We start from the raw sequence: 18,917 nt of genomic DNA on the forward strand, positions 1-18,917 counted from the left end.
GAGGGGTTTGAAATGGTGGAACATATGATAGAGGGGTGTAGGGGTCCGGTGGATGTTATAATAAAAGAAAGACAGGAGGAAAAAAAGGAGAAGGAGCAAGTAGAGGAATGCATAGAAGTAAATTTGGAGGAGCTGAGGAGGGGAATGAAGAGAGGAATATTGGACACCAAAACATATGTAGGAGAAAGTAGAGAAAAAGGACAGAGAAGGAGAAGAAACTCAGGTACAAATGAAGATGGAGTTTTAATGGAGAATGTGGGAGAAAAGTATGAAAAATGAATGTTTTGTTGTTAATGGCTCTTTGTTTTGTTTCAATCAATGTGAGGGGTTTAACAAAAATTGATAAATTTGGGAAAATGAAAGCGCTATGCAAAAAAGCTGATGTGATATTATTACAAGAAACATTTTGGAAAGATGAAATGATTGAATGTTTTAAAAGAAGTTGGAGAGGAGGAATTTATTATAACAATGGTGGGGGGATTGGGAAAGGCGTTGCGGTTTTATGTAAAAGACACATGAATGATGATGTTGAAATCATATATCGGGATAATGGAGGGAAATGTATTATTGTGAAAATGGTTATAGGAGGGGAAAATGTTTTTGTGTGTAATGTACATGCGCCAAATGAAGAGGCAGAAAAGAAAATGTTTTTTAAGGATTTAAATGGTCAGATGGAGAAATGGGAAAATATTATTGTAATGGGAGATTTTAATACAGTTTTTAGTAGACTGGATATAGCGAATGATATGGTTTACGGGGAACAATGCTAGAGTTCTGCAATGCTTTAAAGAACATATGATAAATATGCCTGGATAATTAGGATTGTAAGTATAAGCGTATAATGGAGGGTGAAATTCAATAATGAATATAGAATGAGTGAATATGATAATGATGTGACACGCATTGGAATTTATGTATATGTCAAATGTGAAATTATTGAATAAAAAAAAAAAAAAAAAAAAAAAAAAAGCTATGCCAGATCATGTCTGAGCTCGGAAGCTAAGCAGGTTTGGGCCTGGTTAGTAATTGGATGGGAGACCCCCTGGTAATACCAGTTGCTCTAAGATTTTTGTAAATTTTTCACAAATTATATAATAATCTTGAAAAAAAAAAGAGTCAATGCCCATTCTTTGAATCTTAGCAGTCATGGACCTGTTTAGTGTCTGGATGGGAGACCGCCTCGGAATACCAGGTGCTATTTTATTGGAAATTTATTACTAATTATATAATAATCTTAAAAAAAAAGAGCCAATGCCCGATCTCTTAATCTTAGCAGGTATTGGCCTGGTTAGTGCTTGGATGGGAGACCGCCTCGGAATACCAGGTGCTGTAAGCTTTTGGATTTTCATTCCTACTTATATAATGTATGGGCGATTTGATTGGCTGATCTTTAAATAGTCTTCTCTTTGCAGTATCCTTCGCTTGCGACCGTAACAACCTGGCTATGCCTGATCTCGTCTGCTCTCGGAAGCTAAGCAGGTTTGGTCCTGTATAATGTACCGGCGATTAGATTGGCTGATCTTTAAATAGCTCTCTCTTTGCAGCAGTCTTCGCTTATGGCCATTCCACCCTGGCTATGCCAGATCATGTCTGAGCTCGGAAACTAAGCAGGTTTCGGCCTGGTTAGTAATTGGATGGCAGACCCCCTGGTAATACCAGTTGCTTTAAGATTTTTGGAAATTTTTCACAAATTATATAATAATCTTGCAAGAAAAAAAGAAAGGAGTCAATGCCCCATATCTGAATCTTAGCAGGTATGGGCCTGGTTAGTAATTGGATGGGAGACACCCTGGTAATACCAGTTGCTTTAAGATTTTTGGAAATTTTTCACAAATTATATAATAATCTTGAAAAAAAAAAAAGTCAATGCCCGATCTCTGAATAATAGCAGGTTTTGCCTGGTTAGTACTTGGATGGAAGACGGCCGGGAAATACCAGTTGCTGTAATATTTTTGGCAATTTTTACTAATTACATAATAATCTTGCAACAAAAAAAAAAAAAGAGTAAATGCCCAATCTTTGAATTTTAGGAGGTATGGACCTGTTTAGTGCTTGGATGGGAGACCGCCTCGGAATACCAGTTGCTGTAATATTTTTGGAAATTTGTACTAATTATATAATTATCTTGAAACAAAAAGAGTCAATGCCCAATCTTTGAATCTTAGCAGCTATGGACCTGTTTAGTGTTTGGATGGGAGACCGCCTCGGAAAACCAGGTGCTCTAATATTATTGGAAATTCATTACTAATTATATAATAATCTTTAAAAAAAAAAAAAAAAAAAAAAAAAAGAGTCAATGCCCGATCTCTTAATCTTAGCAGGTATTGGCCTGGTTAGTGCTTGGATGGGAGACCGCCTGGGAATACCAGGTGCTTTAAGCTTTAGGGTTTTCTTTCCTACTTATATAATGTACCGGCGATTAGATTGGCTGATCTTTAAATAGCTCTCTCTTTGCAGCAGTCTTCGCTTATGGCCATACCACCCTGGCTATGCCAGATCATGTCTGAGCTCGGAAGCTAAGCAGGTTTGGGCCTGGTTAGTAATTGGATGGGAGATCCCCTGGTAATACCAGTTGCTCTAAGATTTTTGTAAATTTTTCACAAATTATATAATAATCTTGAAAAAAAAAAAAAAAGTCAATGCCCGATCTCTGAATAATAGCAGGTTTTGCCTGGTTAGTACTTGGATGGAAGACGGCCGGGAAATACCAGTTGCTGTAATATTTTTGGCAATTTTTACTAATTACATAATAATCTTGCAAAAAAAAAAAAAAAAAGAGTAAATGCCCAATCTTTGAATCTTAGGAGGTATGGACCTGTTTAGTGCTTGGATGGGAGACCGCCTCGGAATACCAGTTGCTGTAATATTTTTGGAAATTTGTACTAATTATATAATTATCTTGAAACAAAAAGAGTCAATGCCCAATCTTTGAATCTTAGCAGCTATGGACCTGTTTAGTGTTTGGATGGGAGACCGCCTCGGAAAACCAGGTGCTCTAATATTATTGGAAATTTATTACTAATTATATAATAATCTTAAAAAAAAAAAAAAAAAAAAAAAGAGTCAATGCCCGATCTCTTAATCTTAGCAGGTATTGGCCTGGTTAGTGCTTGGATGGGAGACCGCCTGGGAATACCAGGTGCTTTAAGCTTTAGGGTTTTCTTTCCTACTTATATTAGATTGGCTGATCTTTAAATAGCTCTCTCTTTGCAGCAGTCTTCGCTTATGGCCATACCACCCTGTCTATGCCAGATCATGTCTGAGCTCGGAAGCTAAGCAGGTTTGGGCCTGGTTAGTAATTGGATGGGAGACCCCCTGGTAATACCAGTTGCTTTAAGATTTTTGTAAATTTTTCACAAATTATATAATAATCTTGAAAAAAAAAAGAGTCAATGCCCATTCTTTGAATCTTAGCAGTCATGGACCTGTTTAGTGTCTGGATGGGAGACCGCCTCGGAATACCAGGTGCTCTAATATTATTGGAAATTTATTACTAATTATATAATAATCTTAAAAAAAAAAAAAAAAAAAAAAGAGTCAATGCCCGATCTCTTAATCTTAGCAGGTATTGGCCTGGTTAGTGCTTGGATGGGAGACCGCCTGGGAATACCAGGTGCTTTAAGCTTTAGGGTTTTCTTTCCTACTTATATAATGTACCGGCGATTAGATTGACTGATCTTTAAATAGCTCTCTCTTTGCAGCAGTCTTCGCTTATGGCCATACCACCCTGGCTATGCCAGATCATGTCTGAGCTCGGAAGCTAAGCAGGTTTGGGCCTGGTTAGTAATTGGATGGGAGACCCCCTGGTAATACCAGTTGCTCTAAGATTTTTGTAAATTTTTCACAAATTATATAATAATCTTGAAAAAAAAAGAGTCAATGCCCATTCTTTGAATCTTAGCAGTCATGGACCTGTTTAGTGTCTGGATGGGAGTCCGCCTGGTAATACCAGGTGCTCTAATATTATTGGAAATTTATTACTAATTATATAATAATCTTAAAAAAAAAGAGCCAATGCCCGATCTCTTAATCTTAGCAGGTATTGGCCTGGTTAGTGCTTGGATGGGAGACCGCCTCGGAATACCAGGTGCTGTAAGCTTTTGGATTTTCATTCCTACTTATATAATGTATGGGCGATTTGATTGGCTGATCTTTAAATAGTCTTCTCTTTGCAGTATCCTTCGCTTGCGACCGTAACAACCTGGCTATGCCTGATCTCGTCTGCTCTCGGAAGCTAAGCAGGTTTGGTCCTGTATAATGTACCGGCGATTAGATTGGCTGATCTTTAAATAGCTCTCTCTTTGCAGCAGTCTTCGCTTATGGCCATTCCACCCTGGCTATGCCAGATCATGTCTGAGCTCGGAAACTAAGCAGGTTTCGGCCTGGTTAGTAATTGGATGGCAGACCCCCTGGTAATACCAGTTGCTTTAAGATTTTTGGAAATTTTTCACAAATTATATAATAATCTTGCAAGAAAAAAAGAAAGGAGTCAATGCCCCATATCTGAATCTTAGCAGGTATGGGCCTGGTTAGTAATTGGATGGGAGACACCCTGGTAATACCAGTTGCTTTAAGATTTTTGGAAATTTTTCACAAATTATATAATAATCTTGAAAAAAAAAAAAAGTCAATGCCCGATCTCTGAATAATAGCAGGTTTTGCCTGGTTAGTACTTGGATGGAAGACGGCCGGGAAATACCAGTTGCTGTAATATTTTTGGCAATTTTTACTAATTACATAATAATCTTGCAACAAAAAAAAAAAAAAGAGTAAATGCCCAATCTTTGAATCTTAGGAGGTATGGACCTGTTTAGTGCTTGGATGGGAGACCGCCTCAGAATACCAGTTGCTGTAATATTTTTGGAAATTTGTACTAATTATATAATTATCTTGAAACAAAAAGAGTCAATGCCCAATCTTTGAATCTTAGCAGCTATGGACCTGTTTAGTGTTTGGATGGGAGACCGCCTCGGAAAACCAGGTGCTCTAATATTATTGGAAATTCATTACTAATTATATAATAATCTTTAAAAAAAAAAAAAAAAAAAAAAAAAAAAAAAAAAAAAAGTCAATGCCCGATCTCTTAATCTTAGCAGGTATTGGCCTGGTTAGTGCTTGGATGGGAGACCGCCTGGGAATACCAGGTGCTTTAAGCTTTAGGGTTTTCTTTCCTACTTATATAATGTACCGGCGATTAGATTGGCTGATCTTTAAATAGCTCTCTCTTTGCAGCAGTCTTCGCTTATGGCCATACCACCCTGGCTATGCCAGATCATGTCTGAGCTCGGAAGCTAAGCAGGTTTGGGCCTGGTTAGTAATTGGATGGGAGACCCCCTGGTAATACCAGTTGCTCTAAGATTTTTGTAAATTTTTCACAAATTATATAATAATCTTGAAAAAAAAAAGAGTCAATGCCCATTCTTTGAATCTTAGCAGTCATGGACCTGTTTAGTGTCTGGATGGGAGACCGCCTCGGAATACCAGGTGCTCTAATATTATTGGAAATTTATTACTAATTATATAATAATCTTAAAAAAAAGAGCCAATGCCCGATCTCTTAATCTTAGCAGGTATTGGCCTGGTTAGTGCTTGGATGGGAGACCGCCTGGGAATACCAGGTGCTTTAAGCTTTAGGGTTTTCTTTCCTACTTATATAATGTACCGGCGATTAGATTGACTTATCTTTAAATAGCTCTCTCTTTGCAGCAGTCTTCGCTTATGGCCATACCACCCTGGCTATGCCAGATCATGTCTGAGCTCGGAAGCTAAGCAGGTTTGGGCCTGGTTAGTAATTGGATGGGAGACCCCCTGGTAATACCAGTTGCTCTAAGATTTTTGTAAATTTTTCACAAATTATATAATAATCTTGAAAAAAAAAAGAGTCAATGCCCATTCTTTGAATCTTAGCAGTCATGGACCTGTTTAGTGTCTGGATGGGAGACCGCCTGGTAATACCAGGTGCTCTAATATTATTGGAAATTTATTACTAATTATATAATAATCTTAAAAAAAAAGAGCCAATGCCCGATCTCTTAATCTTAGCAGGTATTGGCCTGGTTAGTGCTTGGATGGGAGACCGCCTCGGAATACCAGGTGCTGTAAGCTTTTGGATTTTCATTCCTACTTATATAATGTATGGGCGATTTGATTGGCTGATCTTTAAATAGTCTTCTCTTTGCAGTATCCTTCGCTTGCGACCGTAACAACCTGGCTATGCCTGATCTCGTCTGCTCTCGGAAGCTAAGCAGGTTTGGTCCTGTATAATGTACCGGCGATTAGATTGGCTGATCTTTAAATAGCTCTCTCTTTGCAGCAGTCTTCGCTTATGGCCATTCCACCCTGGCTATGCCAGATCATGTCTGAGCTCGGAAACTAAGCAGGTTTCGGCCTGGTTAGTAATTGGATGGCAGACCCCCTGGTAATACCAGTTGCTTTAAGATTTTTGGAAATTTTTCACAAATTATATAATAATCTTGCAAGAAAAAAAGAAAGGAGTCAATGCCCCATATCTGAATCTTAGCAGGTATGGGCCTGGTTAGTAATTGGATGGGAGACACCCTGGTAATACCAGTTGCTTTAAGATTTTTGGAAATTTTTCACAAATTATATAATAATCTTGAAAAAAAAAAAAGTCAATGCCCGATCTCTGAATAATAGCAGGTTTTGCCTGGTTAGTACTTGGATGGAAGACGGCCGGGAAATACCAGTTGCTGTAATATTTTTGGCAATTTTTACTAATTACATAATAATCTTGCAACAACAAAAAAAAAAAGAGTAAATGCCCAATCTTTGAATCTTAGGAGGTATGGACCTGTTTAGTGCTTGGATGGGAGACCGCCTCAGAATACCAGTTGCTGTAATATTTTTGGAAATTTGTACTAATTATATAATTATCTTGAAACAAAAAGAGTCAATGCCCAATCTTTGAATCTTAGCAGCTATGGACCTGTTTAGTGTTTGGATGGGAGACCGCCTCGGAAAACCAGGTGCTCTAATATTATTGGAAATTCATTACTAATTATATAATAATCTTTAAAAAAAAAAAAAAAAAAAAAAAAAAAGTCAATGCCCGATCTCTTAATCTTAGCAGGTATTGGCCTGGTTAGTGCTTGGATGGGAGACCGCCTGGGAATACCAGGTGCTTTAAGCTTTAGGGTTTTCTTTCCTACTTATATAATGTACCGGCGATTAGATTGGCTGATCTTTAAATAGCTCTCTCTTTGCAGCAGTCTTCGCTTATGGCCATACCACCCTGGCTATGCCAGATCATGTCTGAGCTCGGAAGCTAAGCAGGTTTGGGCCTGGTTAGTAATTGGATGGGAGACCCCCTGGTAATACCAGTTGCTCTAAGATTTTTGTAAATTTTTCACAAATTATATAATAATCTTGAAAAAAAAAAGAGTCAATGCCCATTCTTTGAATCTTAGCAGTCATGGACCTGTTTAGTGTCTGGATGGGAGACCGCCTCGGAATACCAGGTGCTCTAATATTATTGGAAATTTATTACTAATTATATAATAATCTTAAAAAAAAAAAAAAAAAAAAAAGAGTCAATGCCCGATCTCTTAATCTTAGCAGGTATTGGCCTGGTTAGTGCTTGGATGGGAGACCGCCTGGGAATACCAGGTGCTTTAAGCTTTAGGGTTTTCTTTCCTACTTATATAATGTACCGGCGATTAGATTGACTGATCTTTAAATAGCTCTCTCTTTGCAGCAGTCTTCGCTTATGGCCATACCACCCTGGCTATGCCAGATCATGTCTGAGCTCGGAAGCTAAGCAGGTTTGGGCCTGGTTAGTAATTGGATGGGAGACCCCCTGGTAATACCAGTTGCTTTAAGATTTTTGTAAATTTTTCACAAATTATATAATAATCTTGAAAAAAAAAAGAGTGAATGCCCAATCTTTGAATCTTAGCAGTCATTGACCTGTGTAGTGTTTGGATGGGAGACCCCCTGGTAATACCAGGTGCTCTAATATTATTGGAAATTTATTACTAATTATATAATAATCTTAAAAAAAAGAGCCAATGCCCGATCTCTTAATCTTAGCAGGTATTGGCCTGGTTAGTGCTTGGATGGGAGACCGCCTCGGAATACCAGGTGCTGTAAGCTTTTGGATTTTCATTCCTACTTATATAATGTATGGGCGATTTGATTGGCTGATCTTTAAATAGTCTTCTCTTTGCAGTATCCTTCGCTTGCGACCGTAACAACCTGGCTATGCCTGATCTCGTCTGCTCTCGGAAGCTAAGCAGGTTTGGTCCTGTATAATGTACCGGCGATTAGATTGGCTGATCTTTAAATAGCTCTCTCTTTGCAGCAGTCTTCGCTTATGGCCATTCCACCCTGGCTATGCCAGATCATGTCTGAGCTCGGAAACTAAGCAGGTTTCGGCCTGGTTAGTAATTGGATGGCAGACCCCCTGGTAATACCAGTTGCTTTAAGATTTTTGGAAATTTTTCACAAATTATATAATAATCTTGCAAGAAAAAAAGAAAGGAGTCAATGCCCCATATCTGAATCTTAGCAGGTATGGGCCTGGTTAGTAATTGGATGGGAGACACCCTGGTAATACCAGTTGCTTTAAGATTTTTGGAAATTTTTCACAAATTATATAATAATCTTGAAAAAAAAAAAAAAAGTCAATGCCCGATCTCTGAATAATAGCAGGTTTTGCCTGGTTAGTACTTGGATGGAAGACGGCCGGGAAATACCAGTTGCTGTAATATTTTTGGCAATTTTTACTAATTACATAATAATCTTGCAACAAAAAAAAAAAAAAGAGTAAATGCCCAATCTTTGAATCTTAGGAGGTATGGACCTGTTTAGTGCTTGGATGGGAGACCGCCTCAGAATACCAGTTGCTGTAATATTTTTGGAAATTTGTACTAATTATATAATTATCTTGAAACAAAAAGAGTCAATGCCCAATCTTTGAATCTTAGCAGCTATGGACCTGTTTAGTGTTTGGATGGGAGACCACCTCGGAAAACCAGGTGCTCTAATATTATTGGAAATTCATTACTAATTATATAATAATCTTTAAAAAAAAAAAAAAAAAAAAAAAAAGTCAATGCCCGATCTCTTAATCTTAGCAGGTATTGGCCTGGTTAGTGCTTGGATGGGAGACCGCCTGGGAATACCAGGTGCTTTAAGCTTTAGGGTTTTCTTTCCTACTTATATAATGTACCGGCGATTAGATTGGCTGATCTTTAAATAGCTCTCTCTTTGCAGCAGTCTTCGCTTATGGCCATACCACCCTGGCTATGCCAGATCATGTCTGAGCTCGGAAGCTAAGCAGGTTTGGGCCTGGTTAGTAATTGGATGGGAGACCCCCTGGTAATACCAGTTGCTCTAAGATTTTTGAAAATTTTTCACAAATTATATAATAATCTTGAAAAAAAAAAGAGTCAATGCCCATTCTTTGAATCTTAGCAGTCATGGACCTGTTTAGTGTCTGGATGGGAGACCGCCTCGGAATACCAGGTGCTCTAATATTATTGGAAATTTATTACTAATTATATAATAATCTTAAAAAAAAAAAAAAAAGAGTCAATGCCCGATCTCTTAATCTTAGCAGGTATGGACCTGTTTAGTGCTTGGATGGGAGACCGCCTCAGAATACCAGTTGCTGTAATATTTTTGGAAATTTGTACTAATTATATAATTATCTTGAAACAAAAAGAGTCAATGCCCAATCTTTGAATCTTAGCAGCTATGGACCTGTTTAGTGTTTGGATGGGAGACCGCCTCGGAAAACCAGGTGCTCTAATATTATTGGAAATTTATTACTAATTATATAATAATCTTTAAAAAAAAAAAAAAAAAAAAAAAAAAGAGTCAATGCCCGATCTCTTAATCTTAGCAGGTATTGGCCTGGTTAGTGCTTGGATGGGAGACCGCCTGGGAATACCAGGTGCTTTAAGCTTTAGGGTTTTCTTTCCTACTTATATTAGATTGGCTGATCTTTAAATAGCTCTCTCTTTGCAGCAGTCTTCGCTTATGGCCATACCACCCTGTCTATGCCAGATCATGTCTGAGCTCGGAAGCTAAGCAGGTTTGGGCCTGGTTAGTAATTGGATGGGAGACCCCCTGGTAATACCAGTTGCTTTAAGATTTTTGTAAATTTTTCACAAATTATATAATAATCTTGAAAAAAAAAAGAGTCAATGCCCATTCTTTGAATCTTAGCAGTCATGGACCTGTTTAGTGTCTGGATGGGAGACCGCCTCGGAATACCAGGTGCTCTAATATTATTGGAAATTTATTACTAATTATATAATAATCTAAAAAAATAAAATAAAAAAAAAGAGTCAATGCCCGATCTCTTAATCTTAGCAGGTATTGGCCTGGTTAGTGCTTGGATGGGAGACCGCCTGGGAATACCAGGTGCTTTAAGCTTTAGGGTTTTCTTTCCTACTTATATAATGTACCGGCGATTAGATTGACTGATCTTTAAATAGCTCTCTCTTTGCAGCAGTCTTCGCTTATGGCCATACCACCCTGGCTATGCCAGATCATGTCTGAGCTCGGAAGCTAAGCAGGTTTGGGCCTGGTTAGTAATTGGATGGGAGACCCCCTGGTAATACCAGTTGCTTTAAGATTTTTGTAAATTTTTCACAAATTATATAATAATCTTGAAAAAAAAAAGAGTGAATGCCCATTCTTTGAATCTTAGCAGTCATTGACCTGTGTAGTGTTTGGATGGGAGACCCCCTGTTAATACCAGGTGCTCTAATATTATTGGAAATTTATTACTAATTATATAATAATCTTAAAAAAAAAGAGCCAATGCCCGATCTCTTAATCTTAGCAGGTATTGGCCTGGTTAGTGCTTGGATGGGAGACCGCCTCGGAATACCAGGTGCTGTAAGCTTTTGGATTTTCATTCCTACTTATATAATGTATGGGCGATTTGATTGGCTGATCTTTAAATAGTCTTCTCTTTGCAGTATCCTTCGCTTGCGACCGTAACAACCTGGCTATGCCTGATCTCGTCTGCTCTCGGAAGCTAAGCAGGTTTGGTCCTGTATAATGTACCGGCGATTAGATTGGCTGATCTTTAAATAGCTCTCTCTTTGCAGCAGTCTTCGCTTATGGCCATTCCACCCTGGCTATGCCAGATCATGTCTGAGCTTGGAAACTAAGCAGGTTTCGGCCTGGTTAGTAATTGGATGGCAGACCCCCTGGTAATACCAGTTGCTTTAAGATTTTGGGAAATTTTTCACAAATTATATAATAATCTTGCAAGAAAAAAAGAAAGGAGTCAATGCCCCATATCTGAATCTTAGCAGGTATGGGCCTGGTTAGTAATTGGATGGGAGACACCCTGGTAATACCAGTTGCTTTAAGATTTTTGGAAATTTTTCACAAATTATATAATAATCTTGAAAAAAAAAAAAAAGTCAATGCCCGATCTCTGAATAATAGCAGGTTTTGCCTGGTTAGTACTTGGATGGAAGACGGCCGGGAAATACCAGTTGCTGTAATATTTTTGGCAATTTTTACTAATTACATAATAATCTTGCAACAAAAAAAAAAAAAGAGTAAATGCCCAATCTTTGAATCTTAGGAGGTATGGACCTGTTTAGTGCTTGGATGGGAGACCGCCTCGGAATACCAGTTGCTGTAATATTTTTGGAAATTTGTACTAATTATATAATTATCTTGAAACAAAAAGAGTCAATGCCCAATCTTTGAATCTTAGCAGCTATGGACCTGTTTAGTGTTTGGATGGGAGACCGCCTCGGAAAACCAGGTGCTCTAATATTATTGGAAATTCATTACTAATTATATAATAATCTTTAAAAAAAAAAAAAAAAAAAAAAAGAGTCAATGCCCGATCTCTTAATCTTAGCAGGTATTGGCCTGGTTAGTGCTTGGATGGGAGACCGCCTGGGAATACCAGGTGCTTTAAGCTTTAGGGTTTTCTTTCCTACTTATATAATGTACCGGCGATTAGATTGGCTGATCTTTAAATAGCTCTCTCTTTGCAGCAGTCTTCGCTTATGGCCATACCACCCTGGCTATGCCAGATCATGTCTGAGCTCGGAAGCTAAGCAGGTTTGGGCCTGGTTAGTAATTGGATGGGAGACCCCCTGGTAATACCAGTTGCTCTAAGATTTTTGTAAATTTTTCACAAATTATATAATAATCTTGAAAAAAAAAAGAGTCAATGCCCATTCTTTGAATCTTAGCAGTCATGGACCTGTTTAGTGTCTGGATGGGAGACCGCCTCGGAATACCAGGTGCTCTAATATTATTGGAAATTTATTACTAATTATATAATAATCTTAAAAAAAAAGAGCCAATGCCCGATCTCTTAATCTTAGCAGGTATTGGCCTGGTTAGTGCTTGGATGGGAGACCGCCTCGGAATACCAGGTGCTGTAAGCTTTTGGATTTTCATTCCTACTTATATAATGTATGGGCGATTTGATTGGCTGATCTTTAAATAGTCTTCTCTTTGCAGTATCCTTCGCTTGCGACCGTAACAACCTGGCTATGCCTGATCTCGTCTGCTCTCGGAAGCTAAGCAGGTTTGGTCCTGTATAATGTACCGGCGATTAGATTGGCTGATCTTTAAATAGCTCTCTCTTTGCAGCAGTCTTCGCTTATGGCCATTCCACCCTGGCTATGCCAGATCATGTCTGAGCTCGGAAACTAAGCAGGTTTCGGCCTGGTTAGTAATTGGATGGCAGACCCCCTGGTAATACCAGTTGCTTTAAGATTTTTGGAAATTTTTCACAAATTATATAATAATCTTGAAAGAAAAAAAGAAAGGATTCAATGCCCCATATCTGAATCTTAGCAGGTATGGGCCTGGTTAGTAATTGGATGGGAGACACCCTGGTAATACCAGTTGCTTTAAGATTTTTGGAAATTTTTCACAAATTATATAATAATCTTGAAAAAAAAAAAAAGTCAATGCCCGATCTCTGAATAATAGCAGGTTTTGCCTGGTTAGTACTTGGATGGAAGACGGCCGGGAAATACCAGTTGCTGTAATATTTTTGGCAATTTTTACTAATTACATAATAATCTTGCAACAACAAAAAAAAAAAAGAGTAAATGCCCAATCTTTGAATCTTAGGAGGTATGGACCTGTTTAGTGCTTGGATGGGAGACCGCCTCAGAATACCAGTTGCTGTAATATTTTTGGAAATTTGTACTAATTATATAATTATCTTGAAACAAAAAGAGTCAATGCCCAATCTTTGAATCTTAGCAGCTATGGACCTGTTTAGTGTTTGGATGGGAGACCGCCTCGGAAAACCAGGTGCTCTAATATTATTGGAAATTCATTACTAATTATATAATAATCTTTAAAAAAAAAAAAAAAAAAAAAAAAAAAGTCAATGCCCGATCTCTTAATCTTAGCAGGTATTGGCCTGGTTAGTGCTTGGATGGGAGACCGCCTGGGAATACCAGGTGCTTTAAGCTTTAGGGTTTTCTTTCCTACTTATATAATGTACCGGCGATTAGATTGGCTGATCTTTAAATAGCTCTCTCTTTGCAGCAGTCTTCGCTTATGGCCATACCACCCTGGCTATGCCAGATCATGTCTGAGCTCGGAAGCTAAGCAGGTTTGGGCCTGGTTAGTAATTGGATGGGAGACCCCCTGGTAATACCAGTTGCTCTAAGATTTTTGTAAATTTTTCACAAATTATATAATAATCTTGAAAAAAAAAAGAGTGAATGCCCAATCTTTGAATCTTAGCAGTCATTGACCTGTGTAGTGTTTGGATGGGAGACCCCCTGGTAATACCAGGTGCTCTAATATTATTGGAAATTTATTACTAATTATATAATAATCTTAAAAAAAAGAGCCAATGCCCGATCTCTTAATCTTAGCAGGTATTGGCCTGGTTAGTGCTTGGATGGGAGACCGCCTCGGAATACCAGGTGCTGTAAGCTTTTGGATTTTCATTCCTACTTATATAATGTATGGGCGATTTGATTGGCTGATCTTTAAATAGTCTTCTCTTTGCAGTATCCTTCGCTTGCGACCGTAACAACCTGGCTATGCCTGATCTCGTCTGCTCTCGGAAGCTAAGCAGGTTTGGTCCTGTATAATGTACCGGCGATTAGATTGGCTGATCTTTAAATAGCTCTCTCTTTGCAGCAGTCTTCGCTTATGGCCATTCCACCCTGGCTATGCCAGATCATGTCTGAGCTCGGAAACTAAGCAGGTTTCGGCCTGGTTAGTAATTGGATGGCAGACCCCCTGGTAATACCAGTTGCTTTAAGATTTTTGGAAATTTTTCACAAATTATATAATAATCTTGCAAGAAAAAAAGAAAGGAGTCAATGCCCCATATCTGAATCTTAGCAGGTATGGGCCTGGTTAGTAATTGGATGGGAGACACCCTGGTAATACCAGTTGCTTTAAGATTTTTGGAAATTTTTCACAAATTATATAATAATCTTGAAAAAAAAAAAAAAAGTCAATGCCCGATCTCTGAATAATAGCAGGTTTTGCCTGGTTAGTACTTGGATGGAAGACGGCCGGGAAATACCAGTTGCTGTAATATTTTTGGCAATTTTTACTAATTACATAATAATCTTGCAACAAAAAAAAAAAAAAGAGTAAATGCCCAATCTTTGAATCTTAGGAGGTATGGACCTGTTTAGTGCTTGGATGGGAGACCGCCTCAGAATACCAGTTGCTGTAATATTTTTGGAAATTTGTACTAATTATATAATTATCTTGAAACAAAAAGAGTCAATGCCCAATCTTTGAATCTTAGCAGCTATGGACCTGTTTAGTGTTTGGATGGGAGACCACCTCGGAAAACCAGGTGCTCTAATATTATTGGAAATTCATTACTAATTATATAATAATCTTTAAAAAAAAAAAAAAAAAAAAAAAAAGTCAATGCCCGATCTCTTAATCTTAGCAGGTATTGGCCTGGTTAGTGCTTGGATGGGAGACCGCCTGGGAATACCAGGTGCTTTAAGCTTTAGGGTTTTCTTTCCTACTTATATAATGTACCGGCGATTAGATTGGCTGATCTTTAAATAGCTCTCTCTTTGCAGCAGTCTTCGCTTATGGCCATACCACCCTGGCTATGCCAGATCATGTCTGAGCTCGGAAGCTAAGCAGGTTTGGGCCTGGTTAGTAATTGGATGGGAGACCCCCTGGTAATACCAGTTGCTCTAAGATTTTTGAAAATTTTTCACAAATTATATAATAATCTTGAAAAAAAAAAGAGTCAATGCCCATTCTTTGAATCTTAGCAGTCATGGACCTGTTTAGTGTCTGGATGGGAGACCGCCTCGGAATACCAGGTGCTCTAATATTATTGGAAATTTATTACTAATTATATAATAATCTTAAAAAAAAAAAAAAAGAGTCAATGCCCGATCTCTTAATCTTAGCAGGTATGGACCTGTTTAGTGCTTGGATGGGAGACCGCCTCAGAATACCAGTTGCTGTAATATTTTTGGAAATTTGTACTAATTATATAATTATCTTGAAACAAAAAGAGTCAATGCCCAATCTTTGAATCTTAGCAGCTATGGACCTGTTTAGTGTTTGGATGGGAGACCGCCTCGGAAAACCAGGTGCTCTAATATTATTGGAAATTTATTACTAATTATATAATAATCTTTAAAAAAAAAAAAAAAAAAAAAAAAAAGAGTCAATGCCCGATCTCTTAATCTTAGCAGGTATTGGCCTGGTTAGTGCTTGGATGGGAGACCGCCTGGGAATACCAGGTGCTTTAAGCTTTAGGGTTTTCTTTCCTACTTATATTAGATTGGCTGATCTTTAAATAGCTCTCTCTTTGCAGCAGTCTTCGCTTATGGCCATACCACCCTGTCTATGCCAGATCATGTCTGAGCTCGGAAGCTAAGCAGGTTTGGGCCTGGTTAGTAATTGGATGGGAGACCCCCTGGTAATACCAGTTGCTTTAAGATTTTTGTAAATTTTTCACAAATTATATAATAATCTTGAAAAAAAAAAGAGTCAATGCCCATTCTTTGAATCTTAGCAGTCATGGACCTGTTTAGTGTCTGGATGGGAGACCGCCTCGGAATACCAGGTGCTCTAATATTATTGGAAATTTATTACTAATTATATAATAATCTAAAAAAATAAAATAAAAAAAAAGAGTCAATGCCCGATCTCTTAATCTTAGCAGGTATTGGCCTGGTTAGTGCTTGGATGGGAGACCGCCTGGGAATACCAGGTGCTTTAAGCTTTAGGGTTTTCTTTCCTACTTATATAATGTACCGGCGATTAGATTGACTGATCTTTAAATAGCTCTCTCTTTGCAGCAGTCTTCGCTTATGGCCATACCACCCTGGCTATGCCAGATCATGTCTGAGCTCGGAAGCTAAGCAGGTTTGGGCCTGGTTAGTAATTGGATGGGAGACCCCCTGGTAATACCAGTTGCTTTAAGATTTTTGTAAATTTTTCACAAATTATATAATAATCTTGAAAAAAAAAAGAGTGAATGCCCATTCTTTGAATCTTAGCAGTCATTGACCTGTGTAGTGTTTGGATGGGAGACCCCCTGTTAATACCAGGTGCTCTAATATTATTGGAAATTTATTACTAATTATATAATAATCTTAAAAAAAAAGAGCCAATGCCCGATCTCTTAATCTTAGCAGGTATTGGCCTGGTTAGTGCTTGGATGGGAGACCGCCTCGGAATACCAGGTGCTGTAAGCTTTTGGATTTTCATTCCTACTTATATAATGTATGGGCGATTTGATTGGCTGATCTTTAAATAGTCTTCTCTTTGCAGTATCCTTCGCTTGCGACCGTAACAACCTGGCTATGCCTGATCTCGTCTGCTCTCGGAAGCTAAGCAGGTTTGGTCCTGTATAATGTACCGGCGATTAGATTGGCTGATCTTTAAATAGCTCTCTCTTTGCAGCAGTCTTCGCTTATGGCCATTCCACCCTGGCTATGCCAGATCATGTCTGAGCTTGGAAACTAAGCAGGTTTCGGCCTGGTTAGTAATTGGATGGCAGACCCCCTGGTAATACCAGTTGCTTTAAGATTTTGGGAAATTTTTCACAAATTATATAATAATCTTGCAAGAAAAAAAGAAAGGAGTCAATGCCCCATATCTGAATCTTAGCAGGTATGGGCCTGGTTAGTAATTGGATGGGAGACACCCTGGTAATACCAGTTGCTTTAAGATTTTTGGAAATTTTTCACAAATTATATAATAATCTTGAAAAAAAAAAAAAAGTCAATGCCCGATCTCTGAATAATAGCAGGTTTTGCCTGGTTAGTACTTGGATGGAAGACGGCCGGGAAATACCAGTTGCTGTAATATTTTTGGCAATTTTTACTAATTACATAATAATCTTGCAACAAAAAAAAAAAAAGAGTAAATGCCCAATCTTTGAATCTTAGGAGGTATGGACCTGTTTAGTGCTTGGATGGGAGACCGCCTCGGAATACCAGTTGCTGTAATATTTTTGGAAATTTGTACTAATTATATAATTATCTTGAAACAAAAAGAGTCAATGCCCAATCTTTGAATCTTAGCAGCTATGGACCTGTTTAGTGTTTGGATGGGAGACCGCCTCGGAAAACCAGGTGCTCTAATATTATTGGAAATTCATTACTAATTATATAATAATCTTTAAAAAAAAAAAAAAAAAAAAAAAGAGTCAATGCCCGATCTCTTAATCTTAGCAGGTATTGGCCTGGTTAGTGCTTGGATGGGAGACCGCCTGGGAATACCAGGTGCTTTAAGCTTTAGGGTTTTCTTTCCTACTTATATAATGTACCGGCGATTAGATTGGCTGATCTTTAAATAGCTCTCTCTTTGCAGCAGTCTTCGCTTATGGCCATACCACCCTGGCTATGCCAGATCATGTCTGAGCTCGGAAGCTAAGCAGGTTTGGGCCTGGTTAGTAATTGGATGGGAGACCCCCTGGTAATACCAGTTGCTCTAAGATTTTTGTAAATTTTTCACAAATTATATAATAATCTTGAAAAAAAAAAGAGTCAATGCCCATTCTTTGAATCTTAGCAGTCATGGACCTGTTTAGTGTCTGGATGGGAGACCGCCTCGGAATACCAGGTGCTCTAATATTATTGGAAATTTATTACTAATTATATAATAATCTTAAAAAAAAAGAGCCAATGCCCGATCTCTTAATCTTAGCAGGTATTGGCCTGGTTAGTGCTTGGATGGGAGACCGCCTCGGAATACCAGGTGCTGTAAGCTTTTGGATTTTCATTCCTACTTATATAATGTATGGGCGATTTGATTGGCTGATCTTTAAATAGTCTTCTCTTTGCAGTATCCTTCGCTTGCGACCGTAACAACCTGGCTATGCCTGATCTCGTCTGCTCTCGGAAGCTAAGCAGGTTTGGTCCTGTATAATGTACCGGCGATTAGATTGGCTGATCTTTAAATAGCTCTCTCTTTGCAGCAGTCTTCGCTTATGGCCATTCCACCCTGGCTATGCCAGATCATGTCTGAGCTCGGAAACTAAGCAGGTTTCGGCCTGGTTAGTAATTGGATGGCAGACCCCCTGGTAATACCAGTTGCTTTAAGATTTTTGGAAATTTTTCACAAATTATATAATAATCTTGAAAGAAAAAAAGAAAGGATTCAATGCCCCATATCTGAATCTTAGCAGGTATGGGCCTGGTTAGTAATTGGATGGGAGACACCCTGGTAATACCAGTTGCTTTAAGATTTTTGGAAATTTTTCACAAATTATATAATAATCTTGAAAAAAAAAAAAAGTCAATGCCCGATCTCTGAATAATAGCAGGTTTTGCCTGGTTAGTACTTGGATGGAAGACGGCCGGGAAATACCAGTTGCTGTAATATTTTTGGCAATTTTTACTAATTACATAATAATCTTGCAACAACAAAAAAAAAAAAGAGTAAATGCCCAATCTTTGAATCTTAGGAGGTATGGACCTGTTTAGTGC

At 38.2% G+C, this 18,917-nt stretch overlaps 16 pseudogenes; all 16 read left to right on the forward strand.

The window, feature by feature from the left end:
- The first annotated feature begins 2,465 nt into the window (after positions 1–2,465).
- On the forward strand, positions 2,466–2,584 carry LOC127962771 (uncharacterized; annotated as a pseudogene).
- Positions 2,585–3,221: 637 nt separating this feature from the next.
- On the forward strand, positions 3,222–3,340 carry LOC127960681 (uncharacterized; annotated as a pseudogene).
- A 369-nt stretch (positions 3,341–3,709) lies between these two features.
- Positions 3,710–3,828, forward strand: LOC127958826 (uncharacterized; annotated as a pseudogene).
- Positions 3,829–5,240: 1,412 nt separating this feature from the next.
- LOC127958830 (uncharacterized) lies at positions 5,241–5,359 on the forward strand (annotated as a pseudogene).
- Positions 5,360–5,714: 355 nt separating this feature from the next.
- Positions 5,715–5,833, forward strand: LOC127958835 (uncharacterized; annotated as a pseudogene).
- Positions 5,834–7,234: 1,401 nt separating this feature from the next.
- On the forward strand, positions 7,235–7,353 carry LOC127958846 (uncharacterized; annotated as a pseudogene).
- Positions 7,354–7,722: 369 nt separating this feature from the next.
- Positions 7,723–7,841, forward strand: LOC127966233 (uncharacterized; annotated as a pseudogene).
- A 1,401-nt stretch (positions 7,842–9,242) lies between these two features.
- Positions 9,243–9,361, forward strand: LOC127958848 (uncharacterized; annotated as a pseudogene).
- Positions 9,362–9,998: 637 nt separating this feature from the next.
- LOC127960703 (uncharacterized) lies at positions 9,999–10,117 on the forward strand (annotated as a pseudogene).
- Positions 10,118–10,485: 368 nt separating this feature from the next.
- Positions 10,486–10,604, forward strand: LOC127966236 (uncharacterized; annotated as a pseudogene).
- Positions 10,605–12,004: 1,400 nt separating this feature from the next.
- Positions 12,005–12,123, forward strand: LOC127958852 (uncharacterized; annotated as a pseudogene).
- A 1,403-nt stretch (positions 12,124–13,526) lies between these two features.
- LOC127958857 (uncharacterized) lies at positions 13,527–13,645 on the forward strand (annotated as a pseudogene).
- A 1,401-nt stretch (positions 13,646–15,046) lies between these two features.
- LOC127958865 (uncharacterized) lies at positions 15,047–15,165 on the forward strand (annotated as a pseudogene).
- A 636-nt stretch (positions 15,166–15,801) lies between these two features.
- LOC127960714 (uncharacterized) lies at positions 15,802–15,920 on the forward strand (annotated as a pseudogene).
- Positions 15,921–16,288: 368 nt separating this feature from the next.
- LOC127966238 (uncharacterized) lies at positions 16,289–16,407 on the forward strand (annotated as a pseudogene).
- A 1,400-nt stretch (positions 16,408–17,807) lies between these two features.
- On the forward strand, positions 17,808–17,926 carry LOC127958870 (uncharacterized; annotated as a pseudogene).
- Positions 17,927–18,917: the final 991 nt, after the last annotated feature.

This window comes from Carassius gibelio, chromosome A3, assembly GCF_023724105.1.
Source record: "Carassius gibelio isolate Cgi1373 ecotype wild population from Czech Republic chromosome A3, carGib1.2-hapl.c, whole genome shotgun sequence".
Classification (NCBI taxonomy): domain Eukaryota; kingdom Metazoa; phylum Chordata; class Actinopteri; order Cypriniformes; family Cyprinidae; genus Carassius; species Carassius gibelio.